This window comes from Leptosomus discolor, chromosome Z (assembly GCF_034619465.1).
Source record: "Leptosomus discolor isolate bLepDis1 chromosome Z, bLepDis1.hap2, whole genome shotgun sequence".
Classification (NCBI taxonomy): Eukaryota; Metazoa; Chordata; class Aves; order Leptosomiformes; family Leptosomidae; genus Leptosomus; species Leptosomus discolor.
The window spans coordinates 59982523-59995865 of record NC_141419.1 but is presented as its reverse complement, the minus strand read 5'-3'; positions in this window follow the sequence as shown (position 1 = coordinate 59995865).

Sequence of the window (13343 nt, the reverse complement as noted above, 5' to 3'; positions counted from 1 at the left end):
TTTGTTTGTTTGTTTGTTATGTGTGTGCTTTTTTTTAATTTGTCATACTTCTGTTAAAAAAAAGATACAAAACAACAAAAAAATTATGTAAGGTCATATTAGGCCTTGCTAAAGCAAAGCAATACATTTTAGTCTGACCATCAGAAAACAAAGTTCCAGGAAGAAAAGTGGTTTTATCACAGTTTTTAGAGTCTCTGGGTATATATAAGACATAAATATACATTTCCAAACATATTATGCACACACATGTTATATAAATATATGCACATGTTTCTTTCATGTAAACATAATTATGTGTACAGGTATGTGTAAATCCTCTCCCAGACAATATAGCTACTACCTAGGCCAGAGAGGTTGTGTAAATGTAAAGCAACTAGCTGCTGAATGATGTTTACTCAGCTTTTAAGGATCTTCCTGAAACAGATTAATCATATTCATGTGTTCAATTTATGAATGACTCATCATTTCAAATATTAAAAAACATAATCATGTCTTACTAAGAATGTAAATGCATTTGTTCTAATGATAGAGAAGACCACCATTGTCTTCTGAGTTTGATTCTGACTGCTACAGATTTTTGTACCTATAAATTCTGTATAAACAAATTATTGTATGAAATAAAAAACAGTTAAGAATGTTTTCCTTACTTTAAAGCAGTGAACCCAAAGTACAGACTTCAGGGATTTTTATTGTTTTTTAATTTTTAAACCTGTAATTGCCATGTGTGTCAGTTTGTGTTTGCCATATCTGTATGCCAGCAAGAGACAGTGACCACTTACAGTGATTACAAAGTACGCCAAATGTAGTATATATGTCACTTCTCCACAAGAGCTTGTTGGCAGCTTTGATCGACTTCTTTTTGATTACACCACAATCACCTCATTCCACTTTAGCTACTCTCACTCTCAGTCTCTCTCCAGGGGTTCAGATGTCAGTGCTGTATACCTTAGCAGATGAATCAGTTTTCCTTCTGTTAAATCCTCTTCCTGGGAAGATGAATCTACTCATTGATTTTGACCAAAGACTGGTTTTTAAAAAGGGTAGAAGAGACTTCTGACCTTTCAAATGATGAGATTAAGGTGGTTATTTTCACATTATTAAGTAATCAGGGAAGAAATACATTAAGCAAGAGTTTAGTTCACAGGCTGCTTTGTTGGCTTCTAAAAATTGTTGTGCACTGACAGCTAACCTAGATTCCATTTCTTCCTTTTCCTCTGAACCACAAGGGAAGCTGAAATGCATTTTCACATTGCATTTTGCCTAAAGGCTCTCAGTAAAATTTAATTTTCTTACTGCATTGATTTTTCCATTATAAGTTGTAACAGTCTAATGATATCTCATAAGAATTTTTACTGTCGAGAAAAAGGGATGTGAATGATTTAGCAGTAGTAACTGCAAGTGCTAGAGGATTTATTCTTATTTTCTTAAGAACTTTCCATCTATCTTTTTGATGGGCAATTGTCGAAAAAGTCTATGCCATGCCACCATCCACTGGATGGCCTGAAGATAGTTCTTTAGCCTGTTTCTTAAGGGCAATATGTGATCCAGTTTCCTCAAAACCTCTTCTTCCACTGCTAACTTCTAAAAATCAAAATAAAGCTTTCTAATTTTGGAGCTTAAAACGATGCTTAAAAATTAATGGGCCACATGGAAACAATGCAATGGGAGACCTAAAAAGCACAACTATTTGTGTCTTGAAAGCTACATTACACTCAGGGAAGACAGACACCTTATCCTTATTATCCCAAATACTTCAAGTTTGTCATGTTTTTTTCCTTATTCTCGAAAAAGAACATATCAAAGAAATATGGAACGCTCCCTAGAAAAAGAAAACCTGCAGGCTGACTCTTTCCTTCAAAACAATTGTATCATCACCAAAGCTGTAGAAATCATGTCTGAAAACAGCTGGTATGATTGACTATGAAACATAAAGGCAGTGCCAGGCCAAGTACAGCTGAGGGTTGCAAGCTCCTGTGTTCCACAGCTACTAGAGAGTTTCTTACCTGTTTCACTTTGTGAAGGATTTGATAAAGACAGATACAGATGGAAAAAAATGTATAAATGTACAAAGTATTACTGAGTTAAACAGAGTAAAACCTGAAGTCTGTTTTTCTTGGCAAACAGTAGCTTGATTGGTATCTTCCTCTAGCTTTTCTACAAATTTGCAGGAAGCTGGAAGAGTGGCCAGTTTCCTGTTTTCTGTATTTTTCTTTCACAGCTAGTGTTCACAAAAGTAACAAGATGAGCATTATTACACATGCTGGAAGCAAATTAAGGCACACCTCACATCCTGTCAAGTCATCTGGTTTCTTCAGGGGCACGTTTTCCTTTTTTGAATCCTGGAAAACAAATTGAGCTGAAGTACATACCTTAAAGAAAAATGTGTCTGAAGGGCCCCCACTACAATTCTCGTGAAGCACCTGAACAACTTTTTCGGGTTTTATCATCATTGTTGTAGTTAGCTTATTTTTCCTGGAAAAGTGTTGGGGTTGTTTTGGTTGGGTTTTTTTCCTAATTTGTTTTCATATAGAAAGCGGGTATTTTTCATAACACAATCACAATTTTCTGAGAAAATATAATTTTCACAGTAAATGCTTGACCAGCCCACATTATACATTATATCTGGAACGAAAATTCTATCAAGTGTACTAAAATACTTACTTAACTGAAGCTTAACTAAACTTCTGTAGCACTTGGGACTATCCACTCTTACCTGTCATAAAAATAAATTAACATAAATTCCAAAAGAGGAGGTTTACATAACATTTTAAATTCTGTTCTTTGCAACTATAGGATTTTAAACACAACCAGCTGCCATAAAATCATACATTGAATGCAATATCCTAATTAGACAGAACCTGTTCGCTATCCTATATTACGAATGGACCTAACACAATTTTTTTATACTTCATTGGACTGACAAGTCTTGTTTGGAAAAGAAAGTAAGATATGACCATGACTTTATTATAGGAAATATGCATCAAGGTTAGGTTCTTTATGGCTCAATTACTATGGAAATACGTCTAATATAATAATTTAGAAGATAGATTTTGCCTGCTTCCATGATCTGTGGAGTTGGTTTTGGTTTTGTTTGTTTGTTTTTTTTTTAGCCAGCGCTATCACTGCTGTTCAGTAAAACTGTACATCAATACACCTACTCAATCAGAGAAGCTGATGCTGACATTCCAGACACTTTATTTTTAAAACTGCCAGAACTTTAACCTCTTTATAAATAATGGGCATGCCAATGTATTAAAGGGGGAAAACACTCACCCCTTCTTGGCTAGTACCACTTCAAGAGTACAAATCAACCCTGTATTTTTTAAAATGAAACATAACACTTTAAATTTAGCCCAGATTTAATAATTTTCTACTTCTGCCTCTGCTGGGGTTTAGAGTCATTCTGTTGATGCAGAACAGACTTTCTGCTAACAATAGACATCTTGAGAGAGTGGGGAAATTCTCACTTCTCCTTTCCACTTGAATCTAGCTTCTAGGACAAAACCAAATCAGTGTGTTAGCTCCTAACACAGGGGAAGATTCCCTGTCAACACAGTCTCACCACAAGCAACAACACTAAAACCCAGCAGCTGCAATGTAACACTCCTACCTCCTCAAGTCTCCCATCAATACCCAGAAAATTAGATCTTCTCAAATAAGAGATTATCTCACATAGCTCAGGACATCCATAGTGCCTGTAACCAAAGGCCAGATTGGGACAGTCAGAGTCAGACCCTTCAATATTCAGTATTTGCCATTCTCTCAAAATCTGTCAATAAAAATAAAATAAATTTTAAAAGTAGACTAGGGGGTCTCACAGTTTTTGCCATAATGCTGGCAATGAGAAATAAGTCTGAGATTTGATGCTGTTTAAACACAGTCAGTCATCTCAGAAGAGAATATATGGCAGGTTATGATCTTTAAACTTGGAAAGAGACATCACTTCTTCATGTCCACACAGCACATTTAAGGACAGGCATAATGTATCTGACTAAGAAAACTTTGCTAGCAAGTATGTAATGTTTCTGGGTTGTACAAGGTGGTGACGTACTACTCCTCTTTCCAAAATAAGAAGCCGGGGGTTGGTGGCAGGATGGGAAGAGAAGAAAAGATTAGCAACTACAGAACTGAATTAAAAGAAAAAAAAGTAAAAAATTGATTTCCTGACAGATTATACTGAAGTCCCCATAACAAAAAAGGATGGAGTCTAAGGAGCCAAAACATGCAATGCAAATCTGTTTTATATAGAAAAATATTTTCTATAAACTATAAGCTATAAACAGAAGTTAGGTTAAGATTACAGCATGTATTTGTTTTTTATATAATGATCGGTTGCAGCTGAGGAATCAACAGTTTGAAGAACATCACAGAAAATTTTTCTTGCAAATATCTAATTTGATGCTAGAGAATTTCAAACATTAAGAAGCCCAGTCTCATTTATAGGTCAAGACATGGAAGGTTATATATAATACTGTAACATTGTATTAATAGTATACTATTGCGTATGTATTATAAGTATTAATAATATACTAATACTTTATATATTATAGTTTTATAGAAGTTATATTAAACTATACAAAAACAGGAAAAATATAGTAAAAACTATATACATTTAAAAGGAAGCTAATTATCAGATAAAACAATCATCTGAAAGCTACAAGTACGTACAGAAATATTCACTTAAAAAGGAAGAAAAAATTAAGGGGCTTCCTATTGAAGTCATCTAGCTTTTCTGAATACCATATCATTCCTTTGTGACTTGCTCAAATATCCAGTTCTAGTCATTCAGGTTCATAAAAGTTTTCTGAAGGACACTGGTAAACAAGCTATAAGCCATCAATTTAGTTAATGTGTCAGAAAAAAGAAACCATTGAAAAATTAATATGTGGTTCTGTACAAATTGAACTCTCAAACTATAATTTAGAAAAAATTAAAAATACATCTTTGAGCTGTTAACTGCTTTTAGATATGATAAAACTCATGTCGTAAAATTAAGAAACGCAAGATTACATTAGGTGTGTCAATCATTCGAAAATCACAATTAGATTTCTTTATATACAGAAGTTGAGTCCAGTTTCTTAAGGTGTTCTGAAATGTGTTTAGAACTATAAAAAAATGCTGTGTTCACACACAGAATTGCTTAATGCAGAGTACCTAGTGGGGTTTTACTAAGGTCATCTCTGCTAAGACTTCTGCTGGTTTTTAATTTTTACAAATGACCTAGATTGTTACATTTGCTGATAATATAAAATTTGGAGGAAAACTGCATACTTACCAAGTAGTAAGACAAGTTTAAATGAATTCTGATTTTCTCTGTAACTAAGTTGACAAGCAGAAACTGGAATTTAATGTTGACAAATGTAAAGCAATAAAAGCTGAATATAAAAATAATAAACATCAACATTTTATGAACAGATTTGTACCAAAACAAGAAAACTGCCCCCTCTCCCCCCAAAAAAAGATAGAAAGATGGTGAATATTCCTTTAAATATGTCAAAGCAAGATATGGAAGCAATTTAAAATTCTTTAAAATTGGCAGGTTGCAAATTTGAATATTTGAGAATTTGAAATAAATCCAAAAAATAAACAACAAAAATCCCTGAAGTTTTGTGTAAGGATAAGGAAGAGATTTAGCACACCAAAATGATTAATCAAACAGCCTAACTTCAGAAATGTTCAGGGTGGGGGCGGGGGTGGTGGTGGTGGGGTTTGTGGGCAAGTACTTTGAATAAGACTTTAAATGATGAGTTTCCAGTGAAGTACTGGAAAACAAAAGTCATCCTCCTAGATTATTTCTTCTCCTCCTTTTGCCAACAGGGGGGTGGGGAGTAGCTCAGCTATAAACTGGCCTCTTACTTGTTAACATTCTCATCAAAGAATAAATGTTACATGGAGATTACATGATCTTTCACTTTGTTTTCAGTATGTTTTTCCTCATTCATGTTGGGCAGGAACAAAAAAAGAACTAAACAAATGGTGGTATTAAAAAAAAAAAAAAAAAAAAAAAAAAAAAATGAAGAAATACTTTTCTGTTACCTGTAAGAAACCTCCAGACTTTCAGGCACCAGACTGCACCCGCAACAGACAGATCTAAACCACACACACTTGGTTTAGACAGTTTACTTAACCTAACTGTCTACCATTTTGGAAAAACCTATTTTGGTATTTAAAGTAATAATAGTCCACAACAAGAAATCGCAGACAAGAAGAGATTTCACACAGACTAGGCATAGAGTGTTCTTAAGTATTTCATCTTCTGCTCCAGTAGTCTTAAAGACTTGTAGCAAGTCTGTTGTTATACAAATTACAGAGTCCTCTGGCTGTGGCAGGACCTCCGTGTTGCTGTATGAGGAGAAAAACATGTAACTAACAATGCAGGTGAAAAAAAAAAAAAAAAAAATTACATAATAAAAATATATATTTCACTGTTTTTCTTTGTAAGACAGCAGCAAGAAACCGAAAGTATTATGTACCTGAAGGGGTTTGTCACTACATGCAGATGAGGGAGTAGGAACCTACTTACACGCATGTGCACAACTGTTCTTACATTCACATGCACAAACACACACAATTTCAGGAATGGTCCTGTGTTAAATTAACCTCTCTTCTTCACATATCTCAGTCTTCTGAACGACTCTTCTTTGGAAAGAACTGTCAACAAGATCTTCATTTCAACTTTCCTTTTCCCATTTAATTTGTGGCATTTTAGAATAGAGATAAATGTAAAGAATTAATTATTATGAAATATGTCCTTTTAACAGAAAGCCGCACTTAAGACTGCTGGCTCTATTCCTCATCAATCTTCCATTCTATTTTGGTTCCACTCACATTTGCATGGTAATAGCTTCATAAGAAATGTCTACCTCCAACACAACAAGTTGCTGAAATTCTACAGTGAACATAATTTTGTATTTTACACTACCAAGACAGAAAGAAAGCTGTTTCTTGACGATGCAAATATGTTTGTTAGCTTTTTTTTTTTTAACTTATTTTACCCATTTCCATTCTGCTATCAAACATGTTCCTGATATTTTTCTAAATACACACGAACAAAGGGAAAATTAATTCAGACATGCTCTGAAAAAACCCATGTCCAACATATGTAACAATGTTACATTTATTTCTTCATTTCAGAAAAACAACACATTCTAACTGAAGTTAACAAAGCCTATACTTTGTTACATATGACAGGGTTCTCTTGGATGAAGGGAGTAACATGAATGTACCATCAGGGACTCCAAAATTGCAACTCTCTTATTCTCAGCGCTTCAACCAGGAATCAATACTGTAGTTGAGGGTCATTAAGTCAAAAGTGATCTCAGATGTCATTTTCAACTGAAGGTAAGTGCATTAAGATCATTATCTTTTGGCTTCTACTTTAGCAGTTAAATCCCGCTCCTGAATACCAAACACTCTGAAACACACACACAAAAAAAACAAACCAAAACCAGACAAACAAACAAAAAACGCCACAAATTTTCCCAGTTGAATTTGTGTTACTTCCTATACCTCCCACACCCCAAAAAAGCCCTACCACTTTCTTCTTTTACGCACAGATGATTTGTATCAGTAATACTGTGCTTTGTATTACTTCATCTTTACATTTTTTTATTTGGCTGTATAAACATCTTTACATATAAGTAGGCCATAAGGGAGGCTTGAATACAGAATCCTGCCACTGTCTCCCTTATTTAAGAGAGATGCTTGCCATTGAAAATTGTTTATTTTGGGGATGACATAACACAAGATTACTTATTTGAGACTGGAAAATTCTTTCCAGTCAGAAAGTATTTTTAAATTGACAGATGTTTATTCTAAACTGTTTTTCTCAAGCCGTTTGATATCTGATTGAAGTTCACTGGCTAACAGCATAAGTTGAATAAATGGCTTACAATTTTCTGAGCTTTACCTATTTAATGGATCAAACCACTGAATGGAAGAGCTCAGTACTACAAGGTCACACCACTGCCACAGCTATTCATCTAATGAGGTATCAGAAATGTTCCACCAGTTCCGAAGTCTTGGAAACTAATGCCTGGGATACAATAGTCTGGTGTCCCCATACTGATAAATAAACTTTATTTTGAAGAACAATTTAAATGTCATCAAATTGAAAGAAATAAGCTATTTCCTTACTTTGCCATTTATACTTCAAAGAGGTAAATATGTAAAGATTTTACTTCTGCATTGTCAGGGAAAAGAAAAAACATCGTGTAGACTTCTCTTTCAGTGTCTCAGAACAGCTTGGCTTAATTACTTAAATAATACTGGTTTTCATAATTTATAATTCACACCATATGTCAACCTCAATGGAAAAAAAAAAAAATATCAATTTAATCATGTTCTTCAGTTCTCATCATACATTTTTAAAAGTTATCTTTGAAAACCAGCATAGGAATTTCAACTTAAACTAAAGTCTTAATTAACACCTTAATTCCTATATATAAATCAATTGAATCTGTGTTCCTAAACTATGAGCCAATGTAACTGCTAACTAGAAATTAATGAGTAAGGCTTTAATATTTTTGATAGGTAAGCGATTTTTCAAAGTTCAATAAAACTTTTCTCTAAACAAGGCATTTTAACCGTAGAAGTTAAAAATAGATAATACTCATGCAAATAAATACCTTTCAAAGAAAGAGAGATAATGGAACAAAATACCACCACCACCAAAAAAAAAAAAAAAAAAAAAAAAAAAAAAAAAAAAGAAAAAAGAGTAAACATCACTTTGTTCAAAAAACATACAAGTCCAGAATTTGTCTTTTAAGGTGTTGTTCTGAGTTCTATGTAACTTTCATCGAAGTCAACAGGATTTTTTTCTGTAGAATTAAATGTGTTTGGAACCAGAACCTTGGTGCTTTATTACAAAGGCGTTTCAAGTATTTTGAAGGTTTCATAGTTATAACAATCTGAGACACAGAAGAGCAAAAGGTTCTTTTCGTAGTCTTACTATAAAAGTGACATGTTTCTTGAATAGTCAGCCTCATTTTTATCTGTCTACAATATACTTCCGTGTCCTACAGGAATGACTAGCAGCATAAAAAGAAAATCTGCACCTTAAACTGAATTGCAAACCCACTGAATTGCTGTTGGTTTGCACGACACTGTCTCATGAGCATGTAACAAGCATTCACTCATAAACAACAAATAAATATTTCAGTTAAAATATGTGAGATGTAACAACATTTGATCTATTTTGACAGGGAAAAAAAAAATAAATCAATGTAGTTTCTCAGTCTCTCTAATCATCATTCCAGCATATTTCCAAGAATCTAATTATAATGCAGAATCACTGAAGGTTTTTCATCAGCAGGACCTGGGAATGGCACTCATTTCTGCTGAGTACAAAGCCCAAGGACTCCTTAGATCATGCTGATTTCATAGTCTCTACGCTTGAAGAGCACTTAGCATGCTTTATAATGTAGATCCAGGAACTGCAAAAACTGGCCTATCCCCATCCACCAGAAAAAAATTTCACTTTTCTCCACAAGTCAGATTTCTAAGCAGGCAATTGAGACTAGAGGATCCACTATTAAGCCAGGTAGTTATCACTGAAATTAAGTTTGTAGGAGGAACTGTTATTCTATTCAAACATTATAAGAGGTTTCTAGTAGCAATTTCCATAATGAAGATTATCCTCTTTTTATGGCCACCCTAAAATTGAGCTGATGAGAGAGTATATCCAAGGAAGACTTTATTCTCCTTCAGTCTTCTACTATTTTCTGTTCATCCTCCTTCGTGGCTTTGCAAGTTGATGGGGAAGATTTAATATATCTAACTGTACATCTGAAATCTAGCTCCTTTCCCAGTACGCAGTTTCTGATTCATATTTCCATTATAGAAAGTTTGTATGGCTTTACAATCACATTTTCCTATCTAAATGGAACAGATTTTCCCTCTTCTATATTCTCTCCTGCTACTGCCTAAAGGCAGTAAATAGATTGGATAAAGATTCAAACCTAAATGTACCCATGTAGGTATTTCTTAGTACTCATTATTATTCATTCTTTTATTATTTCTGTGACTCTCCTCTAGTACTTCAAGTTCAGATATTCTCACACACCACTATTTGTAGTACCAAAACAATAATACTCAAATGTAGTAACCTGGGGACACTGGTGGATTGAAAAGCTGGACATGAGCCGGCAATGTGCACTCAGAGCCCAGGCAGCCAACCGTATCCTGGCCTGTGTCAAAAGAAGTGTGACTGCTTTTAAACTGAAAGAGATCTATGATAGATGTAAGGAAGACATTTTTTGCAATGAGATTGTTGAAACCCTGGAACAGATGTCCCAGAGAGGTGGTAGAAGCCCCATCCCTGGAAACATTCAAAGACAGGTCGGATGGTGCTCCAAGCAACCTAATTTAGCTAAAGATGTCCCAGCTTACTGCAGGGGGTTTGGTCTAGGTGACCTTTAAAGGTCCCTTCCAGCCCAAACTATTCTATGATTCTCTGAATTCTACAGTAGCTGAAACATATATTCACAGATAAAAATATTTTCTATTTAAATATTCCTCTCATTGATCAAATGACTTTAAATGAACTAGTAAGTATTGACGTCTTAAATTTTCCATCATAAGCCAAAAATATATAAATAGATAAAAAATAGTAAAGTTACATTCGAAACATCACATGAAGTACACATTACTGTAGTGTACTGGATATGTACGGTACTCTGTCTTACAGCACTTCAGGCCAAATATAGAACTTTACAAAATTTTGTAAATTTCCATCAGAGTATGTATCTATGATAAACTCTTGCAGAATTTTGCTTAAGTAACTACCTAACAAGAAAAGCCTTCCTTCTTGAAAAACATAGTCAAATAACTAAGTCTGTAACAGTGAGCCAGACAACAGGGTTTGGAGTAATCTGAGATGCTGCCAGAAAACAAAACAGTCTGCAATTTACAACATACCTACAACCGTACTGTCATCTTCAAGAAGTGTAAAAAAATACTCCTTTCTTTTTTAAAATGTTTGGAATGGCTATTTCTGCCATAGGTAGTAGATTTGGCTGTTTCTGTTTACAGTCTTGACAATACATGCACCATATACTCGTGAAGAAGAGGAAATCACTTGCTCAAACAGTGTAAATTTTGACTAACTACTTCTAGGGGGTGATGAACTTGTATAAAAGAAGCACATGAAAAAGTATTCTTGCTAGTAATGCGTTAACAATGCCAGCTGATCTCAGGTGTCCTATGATTAACATGGAGGCTATTATCCTGTAAGATCCACGTTTGCATATACAATAGCAGCTTATGACATGAGTATTGTCGGCTCTTCTTATTTTATATATCATCTGTACTTGCCACTACAACTATTTAGTTAGTATAACACAATGAAATTAATTAGTTCACACTGCTATAATTAATAATGATGTGAGTGTTTCTAGTTCATATATGTTTTAATTACCATGTTTTTAAATCCTTCCAATGATTACATAGCGGCAGGGGGGGAAAAGGAGCATGCTATGTGTCAGTCTTTCCTGGGAAGCGTATATAAAAATCATGTTACAGCCTTCTCCAAACAAAAACCGACTACTGATCACCATGAGAATATACAAATTAAATGAGCAATTAGTACTTAAAATAATATACACTTACTGGAAAGGCTTGAACAGTTTCAGTTTCGAATATGCATCTCTGGAATTACGGAGATTTCCTCTGTGTTTTCACTAATTCTAACACTACAACGATGAGAATGTTGTTTTCAAAATCCACCATGAATGTAAGTAGCAAGGACAATAATATCTCACTTTACAAGAGTTACTCTAACACTGATACTTAGTTGAATTAATAGTCCAGTTTTGGGGAAAAATACTCTGTTTCTCCATGACTTTACTCATGGTATGTATTACAATAACATTCTTTTTCAACGCAGTTTTGGGAATAAGATTGGCCTGCAGCTACTGGGTTATACTAGCCACATTAATTTGTATATTTATAATCAAGCTAGAGTTTAAAACACATTGCAAAACTTGTAAGAGGAAGGGGGGAAAGCCTGCTGGAACTACCTTGTAAAAAAGATGAGACAAAGACTTGATGCCTGATCCCAAGGGAAGGGAAAAAATTGTATCCTTTCCTTCAGGTTCCTGTCCTGCCTTCCTTGTGAAGTCTTTCCTGATGGAAGGCACAAACGGATACTTGTTAGAAACAATTTAACAGCCTAGCAGTGCCACACTCTTCTTGAGTGGCTATCTTTGCTTCAGAAAACTGCCCAATCTAATACTTCCTACTACTCCTGTTTTCTTATTTACAGCTTAAAATACACAGTAGTTCCTCTGTGGGCCAGTAAAGGGCTACAGGGATTAAGAGAGATATTCAGGGAAATACAATCCAATTAACACCTCAGCCACTCTTCCACTAATGTCTGAACACACCTGTCACAGTCGATTTTTTTTTTTTTCCTGTAACAAAGAATAGACACTAATAATACTGTTTAAACAGCTTGTTTTCATTTCTCATTCCTACAGGGCTTCACTGGATAAAAATCAAATTACACGTATATGACATCTTTTTCTACTTATGTATTACAACAGGAACATGTTTTACAAATGGAAAAAAATAGGAAAGATTTCTGTATAAGGATGTTGAGAGAAAAAGTTACACTCACTTTAAGTATGGTCAAAATAACGGGGGGACACACACACTCTTAATTCTTTAATTGGTTTGCTCTTCTCAAAGTTCAAGAAAGGAAAACTCTTTGAGCTACTTCCCACCTCATTACCAACATTGAACGCAAGATAAACAAGCTGGACAAGATAGCCTTCACAAATTCTCACCAAGATATGACTTATTTTACCTGACTAGTTACAAACAGCTCTAGTCAAATAATTATAATATTTTAAAATTTACTAGGAAAGAGGCATTTTTCACCTACATTCTTAGCACAGACTCTCAGGACATTTCACTCCACTTGAGCAGTCACCATAGAACGGGGCACAGGCTTGTCCCCAACATACAAGCGGCAACCAATCCCTTGAACCTGAAAGCAGTGTGCATTTTTAAATCAGCTCTGGTTTCTCTAACTACTTGTTCCTAACCACTAAAGAATCTTTTGTAGCTTTCATCTTGTAAAGACAGGAAGCAGAAAGGGATGGACCGGTGTGATCAAACTATTTCCACAGAAAATTCTTCCTGAGTGCAGAGGGAATGTATGCCTCTAGCCTCATCACAAGCCAAGCAGAACACAAGCATCATAGTGGTTCTTGTTTCTCTCCTCTTTTCATCCTCTGATGGCATAAAGAAAGGCTAAAAACTTTCCGTCCAATTGCATGTGGTATTAACTAACTCAGACATTTAGCTTTTTTAAATCAGCAGTATAACACCATACTCCTAGA